Here is a 19,222-nt window from a genome sequence, read left to right as displayed (position 1 = left end):
CATGATACTCTATACAGAGAACCCTAAGGTCTCCACACAAAAACTATTAAAATTAATAAATGAATTCAGTAAAGTAGAATACAAGATTAACATATAGAAATCTGTTGCATTTCTTGACACTAACAATGAAATCTCATAAAAAGAAAGCTTTTAAAAATCCTTTTTAAAGTCACCTCAAAAAGAAAACCTATGAATAAACTTAACCAATGACATAAAGGACCTGTAGGTTAAAAACTATAAAACAATGATAAAAGAAACTGAAGATGATTCAAATAAATGGAAAGATATCATGCTCTTGGATTGGAAGAATTAATATTGTTAAAATTGCCATACTACCCAAAGCAATCTACAGATTTAATGCAATCCCTATCAAAAGACCCATGGCATTTTCCACAGAGCTAGAACAAATAATTACACAATTTATATAGAACCACAAAAAACCCAGAATTGCCAAAGCAATCCCGAGAAAAAACAAAGCTGGAGGCATAACTCTTTCAGACTTCAGACTATACTGCAAAGCTGTAGTAATCAAAAACTGTGTGGTATTGGTACAAAAACATCATATAGATCAATGGAACACAATAGAGAGCCCAGAAATGAGCCCACATGCGTATAGTCAATTAATCTATGACAAAGGAGATAAGGATATATGGAGAAAAGACAGTCTCTTCAACAACTGGTGTTGAACTGACATGCACTACCACATGTAAATCAGTGAAATTAGACAGTCCCTCACATCATATACAAAAATAAACTCAAATTGGTTTAAAGACCTAAATATAAGACATGATACCATAAAACTCCTAGAAGATAACATAGGTAAAACATTCTTAGACATAAATTAAAGCAATATTTTCTTAGATCAGTCTCCCAAGGCAAAGGAAATAAAAGCAAAAATACACAGGACATAATCAAACTTGAAAGCTTTCACAGAGAAAAGGATACCATCAATAAAATGAAAAGACAACCTAAGAATAAGAGAAAATATTTGCAAATGAAGTGACCAATAAGAAGTTAATAGCCAAAATATATAAATAGCTCATACAACTCAATATCAGAAAAAAAAAAAACAATCGAAAAATGGGCAGAAAACCTAGACAGATATTTTTCCAGAGAAGACATACAGATGGTCACCATAACTAATTATTAGAGAAATGCAAATCTCTACCACAATTAGGTATCATCTCACACTGGTCAGAATAGGCCATCATCAAAACAGACTACAAATAACAAATGCTGAAGAGGGTGTGGAGAAAAGGGAACCTTCCTGGTGATGGGCTTGTAAATTGCTAAAGCCACCATGAAGGACAGTATGAAAGTTTCTTAAAAAACTAAAAATAAATACAATACCCTGTCACTTATAAGTGGACTCTAAAACATAACACAAATGGACCGATCTACAAACAGAAACAGGATCACAGACACAGAGAACAGACTTGTGGATGCCAAAGGGCAGCAGGGATGGAGGAGGGATGAATTGGGAGTTTGAGATTAGCAGATACAAACTATTAAGTACAGAATGGATAAACAACAATGTCCTACTGCATAGCGCAGGGAACTATATCCAATTTCTCGGGAGAGAACATAATGGAAGACACTGTAAACCAGCTATAATGGAAAAAAAAATCATTAAATTAAAAAAAAAGAACATAATGAAAAAAATATAAGCTAATATACATATATACATGTATGGGTCACTTTGCTAGATAGCAGAAATTGGCACGACACTGTAAATCAACTATACTTTAATAAAAACATATATAAATCCCCCAAAATAAAAACAGAGCTACATTATGAGCCAGAAATTCCATTTCTGGGCATCTATCCAGAGAAAACTCTAACTTGAAAAGATACATGCACCTCATTATTCAGAGCAGCACTATTTACAATAGACAAGACATGGAAACAACCCAAGCACTCATCAATGGCCAAATGGATTAGGAAGATATGAGATATATATATATATGAGTTATTACTTACTCAGCCATAAAAAAGAATGAAATACTGCCATTTGCAGCAATATGGGTGGACCTAGCAAATAGTATACTTAATAAGGTAAATCAGACAGAGAAAGACAAATATTATATCACTTATACATGAAATCTTAAAAATAATACAAACAAATCTATATACAAAACAAAAACAGACTCACAGACATAGAAAACAAATTTACTGTGACCAAAAGGGAAAGAGAGGCAGGGAGAAGGTATAAATTAAAAATATGGTATTAACAGATACAAACTACTATATATAAAATGGACAGGTAACAAGGTAACTGTATAGCCCAGGGTAATCTACTCAACGCTGTGTAACAACCTATATGAGAAAGGAATCTGAAAAGGAATGAATACATGCATACGTATCACTGATTTACTTTGCTGTACATCTGAAACTAACACAGCTTTGTAAATCAACTATTTTCCAATAAAATTTACTTTTAAAAAATGTTTTACCTTTTCATTCAGGGGCTTTTAAAAAAATGTCTGCAGGAGTTCCTGTCGTGGCGCAGTGGTTAACGAATCCGACTAGAAACCATGAGGTTGCGGGTTCGGTCCCTGCCCTTGCTCAGTGGGTTAAGGATCTGGGGTTGCCGTGAGCTGTGGTGTAGGTTGCAGACGCGGCTCGGATCCCACATTGCTGTGGCTCTGGCATAGGCCGGTGGCTACAGCTCTGATTCGACCCCTAGCCTGGGAACCTCCATATGCCGTGGGAGCGGCCCAAGAAATAGCAAAAAGACAAAAAAAAAAAAGTCTTCAAAGAGTTTTCAAAATGCCATCAAAGTCAGAGATTATCTTCTACTGCATTGTCTAGTGATTATTACTGGTACAGTAAAATGCCATTGATCTTTACAAGTTTATTTTGTATCTAGCTCCTTGCTGACTACATTAATGGTAATTTGCTGCCTGGGGGGAGGGGAAGGGGGGCAGGACAGTAACAGCATCTGCAAAAAATTTAAACAGAAAAGAAAATGAAAAATAAGACAGTTTGCTTCTTTTACAATTCTCACACACTTGATTGTTTTGTTAGATTTTATTGTTCAGGACTTCTAAAGTCCTAAAATCTTAGCCTTATTCCTGACCTTAAAAGGAACTTGGGTTCTGTTCATCTTCATTTTTAGGAGTTCCAGTCGTGGCACAGCGGAAACAAATCCAACTAGGAACCATGAGGTTGCAGGTTTGATCCCTGGCCTCACTCAGCGGGTTAAGGATCTGGTATTGTCATGAGCTGTGGTGTAGGTCATAGATGCGGCTCGGATCCCGTGTTGCTGTGGCTGTGGCGTAGGCTGGCAGCAACAGCACTGATGAGACCCCTGGCCTGGGAACCTCCATATGTCTCGGGATCAGCCTTAGAAAAGACAAAAAAAAAAAAAAAGAGGTTGGACTTTACAGAGTTCCTGTTGTGGCTCGGTGAGTTAGGGGCCCGACATAGTCTCCATGAAGATGCAGGTTGGATCCCTGGCCTCACTCAGTGAGTTAAGGATCCCAAGTTCCTGCAAGCTGCGGGAAGAATTGCAGAGGTGGCTCAGATCTGGTGTTGCTGTGGCTGTGGAGTGGATTGCAGCTGAAACTCTTAATTTGACCCCTGGCCTGGGAACTTCCACATGCTGCAGGTGTGACTGTAAAAAAGAAAAAAAAGAAGAAAAAAAAAAGATCGGACTTTACCCCAAGAGTAACGAGGAGCCACTGAAGGGATTTAAGCAGGGAGGGACATGAACAGTTTTGCTTGAGAAGGACTAATTTAGCAATAACGAGAAAGTTAATTGGAGAGAAAGCAGGACTAAAGGCTTGACCCTTCCGAAGACGACTCTAATCCAAGCGATGAACAATGGCTGGCGGCTTGAACTACAATACGGTCGGGAAGGAAAAGACTATTAGATGGAGGTAAAAGATATACGTAAGTAGAACTAACAGGAGGTAGTGAGACTGGGGATCAGCTGTATAAAAAAGGAAGAGCAAATGCACTTAAATCAATCATTACTTAAAATTATTCTCTGAGCTATATATTTTGGATTTAATACATTTATCTACAAGCGTTCAGGCATTCTCTAAAACAATGAGGTTAAAAGATAAATGTTTACATTTTATTCAAAACTGTCAGAGTTCAAATAAAATTGATGAGAACATAAATAAATAGTCAAACACATAATCGGTAAAAATGATTTGGACAGGTTCATTTCATAGCATGTCACTTTCCTCGCCATTTCCGTTTTGGTCTGCTCTAACTTACCCGTTTTTCCTCCGTTATTGGAACACCTCTACAAAGTCCCCATAATAAAACACCACTGAGTCTATTAAAGTCACCAAAAGAGACCGAGCTGAGAATAGAGGGCATCATGGAGAAACTAGATCAGCTGGTCCCACCCAGACTCCTCACCCACCCTGACCCCCACCACCAGCGCCACACACAGCACAGACCCCATTCTCAGCCCTCGAGATACATACCACAGGGGAGATCAGCTGGACGTCCTGCTGGAAGTGAGGGACCACTTGGGACGCATAAGCCATATGGCAGGGATTTCCTGAGGGCCAGGATGTCCTCTCCAGCCCTGCAGGCAGGCGCCTCGGGAAAGGTGAGCGACCTCAACAATGGCACCTACCTTGTCAGCTTCACTGTTCCGGGAGGGCCAGGTATCTGTCTCTCTCCTGCTCATCCACCCCAGCGAAGGAGTGTCACCTCTCTAGAGGGCAAGGAACCAAGGTTACAACAGGGTTATTTTCAAAGGTAAAGTTGTTAATGGCACCGCCAATGACCTCACTGAATGTGGTCTGACCCTAAGCCCAAGTGCCAGACTGTGTGAGTAGCTGGAGACTTGAAACTTCCCCTGCCTGAGACCTTAACACATACTCTGTGAGGCCTTGATTGACAAGACCACCAGGAATTGAGAAATTTCTTATATTCCTGTCAAGGAAGAAAGCCTTTTCTTCACAGGTAAATATCCTTAGATACCCTGAGAGGCGCCCACAGGCAAAGCTACAGGTCCCATCTCAATTAATACTGAGCATGACCCACTTAGATGCCTCTTCTACTCAAGGAGCCCCCATTCATGATTCCTACCACCAAGGCGGGCACTCTCCCTCAGATATTCAATAAAAGAGGGCTGCTCAAGGTAGAACTATTACTATATATGCCTGTCCTTCCCCATGATGACCAGTATTCTCAGATTCAGTCATGTCTTTCACTATAGACTTAGAGTTTATAAGATATGTTCAGAGGAAAAGTATTCTGCTCTGTCTCAACACATATTACACCAAAAAAAGATTCCTTGATAAGTATATGCTATCATCCCCCATTTCATATTCTGTATATTCTGCCTCTCAAATATCTCTTACATTTATCCATTTCTCTCTATGCCGAGTTGCCAGATCTGAGTTCAGATCGTCCCCAGCTCATCTAAGTTACTTGCCACAGCTTCGCTTCTACCTATTCCATCTTCTCTAATCCACTGTCCACACAGCAGCCTGAGTTATCATTCTCAAAAGCCAACTCCTACTGGTTACAACCAAGTGATCTCAAAATCTGATCTCAGGCTAGAAGAATCCTTCATGCTGCCTGAGTTGTGAGCTAGTGATTCTTAGAAGCCTTCAGTTGAAAAGGCCTCCACAAACTGGGGTGTGAGCATGTGTCTCATGTCAATCATGGCAGCATTGATGCTAAGGCTTTCTCCCCTTGCTCACAAACAGATGCACACTCTGGTCTGCTGTCTCTATACTAAGCTACAAAATCCTTCATGAGTCACTCTGGGAATCTGCAAAGGGCAACATACATGCTACCACAAATCCCAGAACCTTGGGCCAATCCTTGAGACAATCTATAAGCTCCAGACCCTTTTGTTCCTTTGCTAACTTTCTTTAAGTCTCAGTCCATTTCCTTTTCCCTTTCCATTCTTCCCCCCACTCCAGGGATCCATCTTTTTCCCTGGAGAGTCACTTTTCCTTAAGCTTGGCCATAGAATGGAATGCTAGGTTCTCAGTAACCCCTTTCTTAGCAGTTTTCCAAGCCAAGTTCATGATCTTTTTCCCTTAAGCTTCAAAAAAATATGCTAAGAGGAAGTATAGGTAGATAGCAAACATGGAAAAATAATACATATTCCAGATCCTATGCAGTTATCCAAGTGTTGGCCCCTGATCTACAGTCCCTGACTCCCTTTCAAAACAAGTAAAGCAGAGAAAGACAAATATCATATGATTATCACTTATATGTGGAATCTAATAAAAAAGTGATACAAAGCAACTTATTTATAAAACAGAAACAAACTCACAGATTTCAAAACCAATCTTATGGTTACCACAGGTGAAACCATTGAGGAGAGGGGGCAATTGGCAATTATACACACTACTGTATAAAATAGATGATTAATGAGAACCTACTGTATAGCACAGGAAAATCTACTCAATAGTTTGCAATAACCTATATGGGAAAAAAGAATGCTTATACTTACATGTATGACTGATTCATTTTGTTGTACACCTGAAACTAATACAATATGGTAAACTGACTATACTTCAATAAAATTAAATTTAAAGAAAAGCACAATTGGATTTCTATGCTTTCCTTTGATCTCTGCTGGTACAGCTCTCCAATCCTCCTCTGACTCACTAATCCTCCTTATGCCTAAGTCCCATTAAGGAGGAAAATGTGCTGACCCCTTCCCTTCTCTGGATTGAACCTGAAGACATGTCCATAACAGAGAATCAAGTACCACTTATATCTGCTGTACTACCTGGCACCTAGTTCCCCATCCCTCCATGTCCCCTTCCTGCTTGCTGTCACTCATATGAACACATACACAGGATTGGAACAAAGAGAAAGTCAAAGGCAAGTAAGAGCTTTGAAACAAGAAGTGTTCAAGAGTCTTTTATCAAGTGGAGGAAAGAAATGCAGTGTATGTTTATTCGCATGTATGACTGAAGATGACTTTCCTGCCAGTCACTTTGATGAGGGAGACAGCAGTGGACTAGGCAAATGCATTGCCTTCTTTCATAAAGCTTACAATATTTAGAAAGCCAGTTTCTAGGAAAAATGGAAGGTAAACATAGCATAAAACAAATATAAAGAGGGAAGCAGGAACCCTGAGATAGGTCTTCATGCCATTTGTGCTAAGGAACCTCAACACCTTAGGTGACAGGGATTTTTAAATAAAGGACTTTAAAACAAGGGATTTTAAGCAGTAATGCAGCTGCATGTGCCATTAGAAAGGATGCTCTGAGAGTTGTGTTGAAGAATTTGGATGGAAGAAAACTGAGACAGCCTGGCTAGAGGCTCACAGAAATCCAAGAAAAATATTATTTGAATAAGTGATGTGGAAGCAGCAAGAGAGAAGAGAACTTGTGGATTATTAGATAAATACTTTAAATCTAAAATTCCAGGACACACACTGATTACATGTGACAGAAGAGCAGAGTGCCCCTGGATGTCAGACGCTCTCAGAAAGGTACATAATTTTCCTAATGCGTATATAACAGATACAAAATTTAAAATACAATAAAATATTCTAATTCATATACAATGTCTGATACATACAAAATGTAGTTAATAGTCTTCAGCTGCAGAACATTTAAAATTCTCCTTCAAGCAGGTGACTTCTATTACCTGTACTCTATAGACAGACAGGACGCTAATTCGTTGTCTTAGCTTCTGAAAGTCCCATGCGGGAGATGAAATGATGAAACATCTTAAACATATCGGTGTCTCCGATGTTTGCTTTGTCCTATGGCAGGTGGTGCTTGGGGTGGGTCTTCTAGGAGACATTCTTACTCAGAGGAAAGTTTACCAGCATCAACCCTAGCAATCCAGATTTTCCGGAAGCACAATCCCTAGCAGGCGTCTGTGATGTCAATCCCCTTGGATTTTAAAGAGAGAAATCAATTCGGTGAAATTAGCTCAAACTCTTTTTTAATAAGAGATTTCATCTCAATTTATCTCAATGGGGAAAGTATTCATTTCCTACATTCATATTTAAACCTGGGAATGCATCTTCTAGAGTCAATGATTCTGTCTAGGGGACATTCTGTGCAATCTTTGATGGATACCCACTGCTTCAGAGTAGCAACATTTGGTTTGATTAGCCTAATTCTCTGGGCACATAACTTCCTAACCTTTAGCTGAGGCACTTAGAAATATTATATGCGGTTTTCCATTTCATTAAATGCGTTTTAGTGGCAAACACAAAGCCATGTTCCTTATGAAAGAATAATGTTTATACTTAGCTTTAAAATAACTGCCTTTAAACCTACGAGTTTACCAATAACAATCATTTTGAGATTTACTTCAACTGATTTATTGCCTAATATTTATTCATTTATTCAGCAAATGTTTATTGAGACTCTAACAGATATGTGGCATTATAGGCAAATGGAGAAAAATAAATGTTCAGCAAGGTTGCAATTTAACCCACCAATTTGATAAAGGAAGTGAAAACGCAGAAGGGCTTATGTTAAAGATGGTATTTGGCTTATCCCCGAAAGGTTTCTGTAGACAGGGGATGAGGTAAAAGAGAAAACTCATAAAGATCATGAGTAAGGCGGTTAGGTTTAGCAAATAATAATACAAAGTATCAGTTCGATTTCAGGAATTTCTAATTATTTATGCATATTACATGAGATAAAGGGAAAATACTACAAGAGACACTAAAAAAGCTTCCTTGTTAAAAAGAATTCAAATTCAGTATTCTGTGTTTTTTATCAGATATCTGATAAAAAGCTAGTCCTGAGCTTTTATCATCAACTTTGTTCAATAGCCCAAAGGAATGAGATTATTTGGTGATATATAGTGAAGGATGAGGCTAGAAAGAGGAAGAAACTAAATCGTGGAGGCCTTCAAGTACAATGCCGAGGATTTTAGGGTTTACTGAGTAAGTTTCTGAAAGCTGCAAAAACCAATTAAGAAAGAGAGTGGTGCAATTCACTTGGGCTTTAAAAAGCTAATTCGCAATTTAACAAAAACATGCATGACCTATAGAAAGAGAATTTAAAATGCTACTAAGTGATATAAAATAAAATTTATATCAATAGAAGAAAAAATACTGTTGGGTCTGGGTGGGATGACTGGATATTCAAAAAATGTCAATCATCTCTGTATTGTTTTCCTGTGGTTGCTGTAACAAAGCGCTTAAACAACAAGAATGTATCATCTTCTAGTTGCGCAGTTCAGCAGTTCACCATCTGTCTCACTGTGCTAAAATCAAAATCTGCCACCTTCCTTTCTGGAGGTCAGTGGGGGTGGGGGGGCTATTTCCTTGTTTTTTCAAGCTCCTGGAGGCGGCCTACCTTCCTCACTGCCCCTTTTCTCCATTTTTCAAAGCTGCACCAGCAGGTGAGTGGGTCCAGTCCTCACACTATCTCCTTCTGACCTGCCCTCTGCCTCCCTCTCCCACCTTTGAGAACTAATGAAATTTAAATTGGTCCCACCCAGATAATCCATGATAATCTCCTCTCAAAATCCCTACCCTTAATCACATCTGGAAAGTCCCTTTTGGGGAGGGCACAGTGTTAGTTTGCCTGTCACAATCTCTAAAAGAATCAATAAATAGAGTGGAATCTTAATACTATTACCAACATACTGGTCAAAATACTCAAGCCTGTTCTAAAATTCTCAAGCAAAATAAACATGTAAAACTGATCTTAAATTACTATATATTTGACATAGTCCTGCAGAGAGTTTAGTTTAACACTTAGCAAAATGAATGCCCTGACACAGTAATGCTATATGAGATGTGGTTGACAATAACAAATTCAAAGTCTATCTTCTCACCAAAGTAGGCCAGCGCATGGTTGGGATGGATGCATGGATATTAAGTTTGCAGGTTCTGAGAGTCCACCATCCAGGATGCAATGCTGTCAAACCTCAGAGAAGCACAGCATCCCTGGGAATTCTAACACAATTACAGGAGTATGAGAAACCTCTTCAGCAGCCCAAAATCACCAGGACTCAACAACTCCTCCAGGTCAGCCTAGAGTAACGATTCCAGGAGTTTCCAGTTCTACCTGCCGTAAAGCCCCTTTTGCCACTTTGTCCATAGGTTACACACACAGTGCAGCCATGTTGATGACTATTCTGTGGACAGTGACAATCAGAGGCTGTAAGGTCTATGGGGGGCTAAGTATGGAGAGTGAAGCAGAGGCCATGGGTGGTCTCTCGATACCCATTCCCCTCTCCCTCTTCAGTAATCGAACATCATAACCTTAGCCAGTCCCACTGTCACCAAACTAAAGGCCACAAGCTTCCTTGCAGCTAGTGATGGCCATGACTAAACTTTTCCCAGGATTGTGAGTATAAGTGATATACAAAACTTTTTTTTTTTTTTTTTTTGCTTTTTACGGTTACACCTGCAGCATATGGAGGTTCCCGGGCTAGGGGTTGAATTGGAGCTGTCGCTGCCGGCCTATGCCAGAGCTATAGCAACACAGGAGCCGAGCTGCGTCTGTGACCTACACCACAGCCCACGGCAATGCCGGATCCCCAACCCACCGAGCAAGGCCAGGGATCGAACCTGCAACCTTACAGTTACCACTCAGATTTGCTTCCACTGCAACACAACGGGAACTCTGATATACAAAACTTCTAGGTCATACCTTTAAAAGTAAAACAACTTTCCCTCCCCTTCCCACTGGCTGAACTGTAGATGTAACAGTAAAAGATGAAAGAGCCACGTTAGACCAGGAGATTGAAGTCACAGGTTACGAAGGGCACCTTAGTGATGGTGATGGTGTCACAGGTCTACACATACATTCAAAATCATCACACGGTACCCACTGAGTAGATGCAGGCTATTGTATACCAAATAAATCTCAGTAAAGGAGTAAAAAATAAAAATAAAATTGAGATCATCACACCAGCCCCCCTAAAAAAAAAAAGGGCAGAACAAGAAGACAGAAGGAACTGTTGTCCCTAACACCGTGCACTATCAGAGCAGCCCTGGCCTGCTCACACTATGACTGTTATGTGAGAGAGAAATGTGTATTGCTGAGTCATTATTACTTGCCTCCTGTCTAATACAGAATGTGATACTAGGACAGAAGGGGTGATATCACCAAAGCAAAATACAGTGCGTTGGCTTAGTGATAGGAGAGTGACACAGCAGGTGACAAGGAAGTATGACATGGGAGGAATCTGATGATTGCTGTTAGGCCAGAGCAAAACATTTGGTGCCCTGTTACCTGAGATACCTTGGTGGGCAGACCATGTGTAATTCTAGCCGAACTCGCTGGAATATCTCAGAACATCAGTGTGTGTTGGCTGCTATATGTCACTTTGAGCAAAATCCTATTTAAAAATATGAATTCAAGTCAGGTATTTTGTACTTCTTGAAGTTCTTAAAATGTGGCCATGTTATTGTTGTTTTTTTTGTGTTTTTGTTTTTTTTTATAGCCCCACCTGTGGCATATGGAAGTTCCTGGAGCTAGGGGTCAAATGAGAGCTGCACCTGCCAGTCTATGTGTGGTTATGATATCTTTAAGCTTTGGAGTTCCCTTTTGGTGTAGTGGAAACCAATATGACTAGGAACCATGAGGTTGCAGGTTTGATCCCTGGCCTCACTCAGTGGGTTAAGGATCCGGTGCTGCCGTGAGCTGTGGTGTAGGTTGCAGCTCGGATCCTACATTGCTATGGCTGTGGTATAGGCCACAGCTGTAGCTCTGACTGGACCCCTATCCTGGGAACCTCCATATGCCGTGAGTGCAGCCCAGCAAGTAAAATAAATAAATAAAATATTTTTAAATTTTTGACTTAAAAATGTTCCTATAAAAAATGTTCATAGGAAAAAAAGATTATTTCCTCATTAATGGATCAAAGGTGAGTGATTGAATGCAAGGACACCAACTGGGAGACCAGGAATAGTCAGGTTAGAGATGCAATCAGCACAGCATCAACAGGGATGGCAAAGAAATGACGGAACTTCAAGACTCAACTAGTATCCAGATTTGGGAGAAAATGAACAGGAAGAAGTCAAGATGACTAAGAATCTATCAAAAAAAAAAGAAGAAGAAGTGTCTAAAACAAAGCTGATGATCAAATAGTACTAGTAAGGAAAGCAATTAGGAAGTAGGAGTTAGCAGAAGAAAGAAGGGTAGCCAGTTAACTTATGACAATAAAATCACCTACCATGAGCATCTCTTTTACCAAAGAGGGAAAAGGTAAAAGAAAAATGCCAGGTCTGAAAGAATATCTCTGTCCCTGGTGGTTATATTTAGAGAGAAGATGGATGACGTTTTGCAACCAGATTCAGTTATACACAATTAAGATGAATGGCTGTCTGAAACAAACTCAAAGATTTTGAAACCAAACTTATGGTTACCAAAGGGGAAACGCTGGGGGGAGGGGTAAATTAGAAGGTTGGGATTAACATACACACACTATTATATATAAAATAGATCGGTAACAAGGACCTACTGTATAGCAGGGAAATCTACTCAATGCTGTGTAACAACCTATATGGGAAAAGACTCTGAAAAGGAATAGATACATGTATACATATAACTGATTCACTTTGCTGTGCACCTAATACCAACAACATTGTAAGTCAACTATATTCCAATTAAATTAAAGAATAAATTTTTAAAAATGTTTAAAAAGATAAATGATCTGACTGTGGCAGCTTGGGTTGCTAAGGAGGCATGGGTTCAATCCCCATTCCAGCAGAGTGGGTTAAAGGATCTGGCATGGTCACAGCTGCAGCTTGGGATTTGAAACCCTGATCTTCAGAGTCTAGGGTGTGGCCATAAAAATAAACAAATTTGAAACTATCTTCTCCCATTCTGTAAGTTGTCTTTTTGTTTTCTTTTTGGTTTCCTTTGCTATGCAAAAGCTTGTCAGTTTGATTAGGTCCCACTGGTTTATTTTTGCTATTATTTCTGTTGCTTTGGGAGACTGACCTGAGAAAACATTTGTAAGGTTGACGTCTCAGAGAATGTTTTGCATATGTTCTCTTCCAGGAGTTTGATGGTGTCTTGTCTTATATTTAAATCTTTCAGCCATTTTGAGTTTATTACCTGGAATCTAATATACGGCACAGAGGAAACTTTCCACAGAAAAGAAAATCATGCACTTGGAGAATAGACTTGTGGTTGCCAAGGGGGAAGGGGAGGGAGTGAAAGGGACTGGGAGCTTGGGATAAACAGATGCAGAATGTTGCCTTCAGGATGGATTAGCAATGGGATCCTGCTGTGTCGCCCTGGGAACTCTGTCTAGTCAATTATGGTGGAACATGAAATGTGAGAAAAAAGAATGTATAGATGTATATGTAACTGGGTCACCATGCTGTACAGTAGAAAAAATATATATATAAATAAATGATTAAAAAATAAAAATAATAAAAAATAAAGTAAAATAGGAGTTCCCGTCATGGCGCAGTGGTTGACGAGTCCGACTAGGAACCATGAGGTTTCGGGTTCGGTCCCTGCCCTTGCTCAGTGGGTTAACGATCCGGCATTGCCGTGAGCTGTGGTGTAGGTTGCAGATGCGGCTCGGATCCCGCGTTGCTGTGGCTCTGGCGTAGGGTGGTGGCTACAGCTCCAATTCGACCCCTAGCCTGGGAACCTCCATATGCTGTGGGGGGCGGCCCAGGAAATAGCAACAACAACAACAACAACAACAACAAAAAGACAAAAGACAAAAAAATAAAAAAATAAAGTAAAATAAACAACAAACAAGAAAGATAAATTGCTGTTTGAAAGGAAAACTCATTGACCTCCTGGGCGACTCTCCACTGCAGCAGTGGATATACTACTTGTAAAATGTATGTGATTACCTTATATTCTTTTAGAAATTCAAACTGAGAAGTTACGATCGTGGAGCAGTGGAAACAAATCCAACTAGGAACCGTGAGGTTGCAGGTTTGATTCCAGGCCTTGCTCAGTGGGTTGAGAATCCAGCGCTGCTATGAGCTGTGGTATAGGTCACAGACTCAGCTTTGACTGGGTCTGCTGTGGTGTAGGCCGGCAGCTATAGCTCCAATTTGACTCCTGGCGTGGGAACCTCCATATGTTACAGGTACAGGACTAAAAAGCAAAAATTAAAAAAGAAAGAAATTTAAACTGATTTTCTTAAATTTTTATTTTATTGAAGTATAGTTGATTTAAAATGTTGTGATAATTTCTCCTGTACAGCAAAGTGATATATAATCTTTTTCGCATTCTTTTCCATTGTGGTTCATCATAGGATTTTGTTTGTTTGTTTCTTTCTTTCTTTCTTTGCCTTTTCTAGGGCCAATCCCACAGCATATGGAGGTTCCCAGGCTAGGAGTCTAATTGGAGCTGTAGCTGCCGGCCTACGCCAGAGGCACAGCAATGCGGGATCCAAGCCACGTCCGAAACCCACACCACAACTCACAGCAACACCGGATCCCCCCAACCCACTGAGCAAGGCCAGGGACCGAACCCGAAACCTCATTGTTCCTAGTTGGACTCGTCAACCAGTCAACCACTGTGCCACGACGGGAACTCCCATCATAGGATTTTGAATACAATTCCCTGTGCTATACAGTAGGACCCTATTGTTTATCCATTCTATACATAAAAGTTTGCATCTGCCAATCCCAAACTCCCAATCCTTCCCCTCCCCTTCCTCCCTGCTCCCCTTGGCAACCAGAAGTCTGTTCTCTCTATCTGTGAGTTTGGTACTTTTTCATAGATATGTTCATTTGCATATTTTAGATTCCACATTTAATCATATGGTATTTGTCTTTCTAACAACTTATGCTTAGTATGATAATCTCTAGGTCCATCCATGTTGCTACAATGGCATTATTTCATTCTTTTTACCGCTGAGTAATATCCTATTGTGATATATATATCACAATAGAAAATTGTACATACTGTGATATATATATATATATATATATTTTTTTTTTTTTTTTGCTTTTTTAGGGCCAAATCAGTACTGCATCTTAAAGCCAACATCACAGCTACAGCAACGCCAGGTCTGAGCTGCATCTGCAACCTAAACCACAGCTCATGGCAATGCCAGACCCTTAACCAATGAGCAGAGCAAGGGGTCGAACCTGCATCTTTACAGACACCATGTCGAGTTCTAAAGCTGCTGAGCAACAATGGGAACTCTGTTTTTATTCTTTAAGTAAAAGTTTGGGTCATGATTTCTATTGCTTGTGGCTGCAAGCATCCTACTTGATACTTCCATAGGGTAAAGAAGGATAAATGTGGTCATCACGAAGGTCTAGAACAGGAGTCATGGGGAGTCCCCCTTGTGGCACAGCAGAATCGAATCTGACTAGGAACCATGAGGTTGCAGGTTTGATCCCTGGCCTCGCTCAGTGGGTTAAGGATCCAGCATTGCCATGAGCTGGGGTGTAGGTTACAGATGCAGCTCAGATCTGGCGTTGCTGTGGCTGTGGCATAGGCCGGTGGCTACAGCTCCGATTAGACCCCCAGCCTGGGAACCTCCATATGCTACGGGTGCAGCCTTAAAATAAATAAACAAATAAATAAATAAAACAAACAGGAGTCATCTAACTTCCTCGGTAAAGGGCTCCACAGTAAATGTTTTAGGCTTCACAGACCACCTATCTCTGTCACAATTGCTCCACTCTGCTAACGTAGCATGAAAGTGGCCAAGACAACGTGTAAAGGAATGCAGATGGCCAGATTCCAATAAAACCTCATTCATGGACGTTGAGTTTTGAATTTCATATATTTTATTCTTTTGATTTTCTCCCATCTCTTAAAAAATGTAAAAACCATTCTTAGACCATGCCCCACCCCCCAAAAAATGGTGAACTTCTTTGACCTCCAAACCATCATTTGCCAACACCTGTGTTTATATCCAAAAAAGGTGGTAGAACTGAACACAAATTCCTTGGCGGCTGAGGGAAAACTGGTAACAAACTAGAAAGAGAAGAAAGCTGCCATAACTTGAGAAAGTTTATCTACCAGAAAATGACAGCAAATATCACTTAATGAATGAAACATAACAAACATTTCTCACTAATGTCAGAAAGAAAACATGAATGCCTGTCACTATTTCTATTCAACAATATACTGACAGTATATATATCAGAAAGGAGCAGAAGTCACTGTTCTGGATATTTGATCATTTTCTTAAAAAAAAAAAAGAAGAAAAGAAAGAAAAGAAAAAGAAAAAAAACTAAGAGGCTAGGAGTTCCCTGGTGGCCCAACTGGTTAAAGATCCAGCTTTATCACTGCTGTGCTGTGGGTTCAATCCCTGGCCCCAGAACTTCCACATGCTGTGGGCATGGCCAAAAAAAATAAGAGGCCAAATATAAAAATTTAGAAGGTAACCTAACAGAGCTCAATATCCAAAAATTAGTTTCCCTCACAGTAGCAACAGACAATTAGACAACATAAATAAAATTCAATGGTATCTCTGCATAGAGAGTATACACATGTTGCATTATATTTATTTTAGAAACTAGGGACTTTTGACCTATTATAAATGCATCTTTTAAAATTGTTACCAATATAAAGCATAATATATTATAAATGTGAAAAAAACTTAAAAGTAAAACTCAGTGAATTATCAAAACTTTGAGCAACCCAATAATTAGGAAAGAGAAAAAAACAATGTGCAAGATACACATAAACACACACGCACCCCACTCTCCAGCCCCAAACTGAAAGACTAAAAAGACTTAGAGATGCGATACAATTTGAATCAAAATTTGAACAGGGTGTGTGTGTGTGTGTGTGTGTGTGTGTGTGTGTAGGAGCATAATTTAACAATAGGATTCTAAACTTTCTAAGGAAGCTCAAAGGGCCAAAAACAGCAAGATACTTCTAAAAAAGATTACAGAACTTACTTTTCCAGACACCAAGATTTATTTTAAAGCTATTTATAGAAGTATGACGGTATAATACTGGTGCAAAGAGAAACAAGACCAATGAAACAAAATACAGAGAAGAAAACCAACAAATAGACCACTGCAGAGCAGTGAGGGAAGGACTGCCTTTCCAATAAACAGTTCTGGGAAAACAGGATATCTGTGTGGAAAGAATAAAAATGGACCCCTACAGTCCTTGGGAGATCATAGACCTAAATGTGAAAAGCAAAGCAATAAAGCTTCTCAAAGAATATGTCTTGGAGACAGGATTAAGATGGCGGAATAGAAGGACTGGAGCTCAACTTCTCTCCTAAAAGCAACAAAATTCACAACTAAAGACTGAGCAATCTCCACCCAAATGGACCGGAAACCCATACCCTACTCCAGAAGAAAAAGAGGAGGCCACATCAAGAGGTAGGAGGGGTGATTTCGTGATATAAACAACCCCATACCTCCCGGGTGGGAAGCTCCACAGACTAAAAACTAACTGGCTCACAGAGACTCACCCTACAGGAGTGAGAGTTCTGAGCCCCACATCAAACCCTCACACGCTGGGATCTGTCACTGGGAGAAAGAGCCCCTGGAGCATCTGGCATTGAAGGCCAGCAGGGCTTGTGCGCAGGAGCTCCACAGGACTGGGGGAAACGGAGACCCCATTCTTAAAAGGCGCACACAGACTTTCACGTGCACTGGGTCCCAGGGCAGAGGGAGGTCTCCACAGGAACCTAGGTCAAACCTGACTGCAGTTCTTGGAGGACATCATGGGAAAACAGGGGTGAATGTAGCTTATTGTGAAAGAAGGACATCGGGAGCAAAGCTCTCTGGAATATTCAGCAGTTGCCTTTCTCTGGAGGTGGCCATTTTGGGAAAATCTGGCCCCACCCGTCAGTCAGCACTGAGAAGCCCCTGGGCAAACAACAATCCTGGTGGGATCACAGCCCCACCCCTCAGTAAAGAGGCTACCTAAAGAGCCTCAGGCACACAGCAGCCCCTAATCCCATCCAGAGACTAAGCCCCACCCACCAGAGGGATTAGAATCGGCTCCACCTACCAGTGGGCAAGCATCAGCCTCTCCCATCAGGAAGCCTACAGCAAGCCCCCCATACCCACTTCAGCCACAGGAGGGCAGACACTAGAAGTAAGAGAGGCTACAGCTCTATTATCTATAAAAAGGTCACCACACCAAAAACCTATAAAACTGAAGAGACAGAGAACTAGAACTCAGATGAGGGAGAAAAGGAAAACCCCAGAAAATCAGCTAAGCAATGAGGAGATTCTCAGCCTCCAGGAAAAAGACTTTAGACTGTCAATGCTGAAGAAGAATATGTCTTATACTATCTGTAGTCAAATGCCACGTTTTTAAAAATACCTAAAATCTCAGGGATCCATAATGGGTCCTCCTGCACATGACTGGTTCGCAGCCTGAGAGGCCCAACTTGCTGCGTTGAGTTCAGTTACACCAGAACTATCAGCAAGATGAGTCCTCTACTCACGCACCTGCATACCATGTTACGTCGCATTACCATAAAGGTTTCTGAACTCTTACTCTCAATTTCTATACTTATCTCATCCGGGACCAGTAAAAAACAGCTTAGAAATAGTACAGGTCCTTGGACCACAGTTTGATCAGCATAGTAGTCAACAGTTCTTAAGACTGTTGAAGGTAATATAACAAAATATCTTGGAGTTCGCGTCCTGGCGCAGTGGTTAACGAATCCGACTAGGAACCATGAGGTTGCGGGTTTGGTCCCTGCCCTTGCTCAGTGGGTTAACGATCCGGCGTTGCCGTGAGCTGTGGTGTAGGTTGCAGACGCGGCTTGGATCCCGCCTTGCTGTGGCTCTGGCGTAGGCCGGTGGGTACAGCTCCGATTCGACCCCTAGCCTGGGAACCTCCATATGCCGTGGGAGCGGCCCAAGAAATAGCAACAACAACAACAACAAAAGACAAAAAAAAAAAAAAAAAGAAAGGAAATACCTTTATGACCTCAGGTAGAATGTTTTCTTAAAATGAATTCCAAAGGCACTAATCATAAGGGGAAATACTGGGTAAGTTTTGGTACATTAAAATCAGGAACTGCTAATTAAAAGATACCATTAAGAGAATGAAAAAACAGAGGTTCCCTGGTAGCTCAGAGGGTTAAGGATCAGGTGTCACTGCTGTGGTTTGGGCCACTGCTGTGGTACAGGTTCAATCACTGGCCTGGGAACTTCCACACGCTGTGGACATGGCTGAAAAAAAAAAAGAGTGAAAAAATAAACCAAAAACTTTGTAATATATAGAACAAAGTACTTTTTCTTTTTCCAGCACCCAGATAACTTAAAATCCCAGATTGATAAATCAGACTATGTAAAAAATACAACATTTTACATGTCCCCCCCAAAAAAAACCCCATAAGCAAAGACAAAAGATCAATGAAAACAGAAAAGTAACAC

At 40.5% G+C, this 19,222-nt stretch overlaps 1 pseudogene; it reads left to right on the top strand.

Moving 5' to 3' along the window:
* The first annotated feature begins 3,825 nt into the window (after window positions 1–3,825).
* Window positions 3,826–13,729, top strand: LOC125112110 (NXPE family member 1-like; annotated as a pseudogene).
* The last annotated feature ends 5,493 nt before the right edge of the window (window positions 13,730–19,222 follow it).

The sequence above is a fragment of the Phacochoerus africanus genome, chromosome 11, assembly GCF_016906955.1.
Source record: "Phacochoerus africanus isolate WHEZ1 chromosome 11, ROS_Pafr_v1, whole genome shotgun sequence".
In the NCBI taxonomy this organism is placed as follows: domain Eukaryota; kingdom Metazoa; phylum Chordata; class Mammalia; order Artiodactyla; family Suidae; genus Phacochoerus; species Phacochoerus africanus.
Note: the sequence above shows the minus strand (reverse complement) of the source record. Positions and strands in the feature narration are given on the sequence as shown.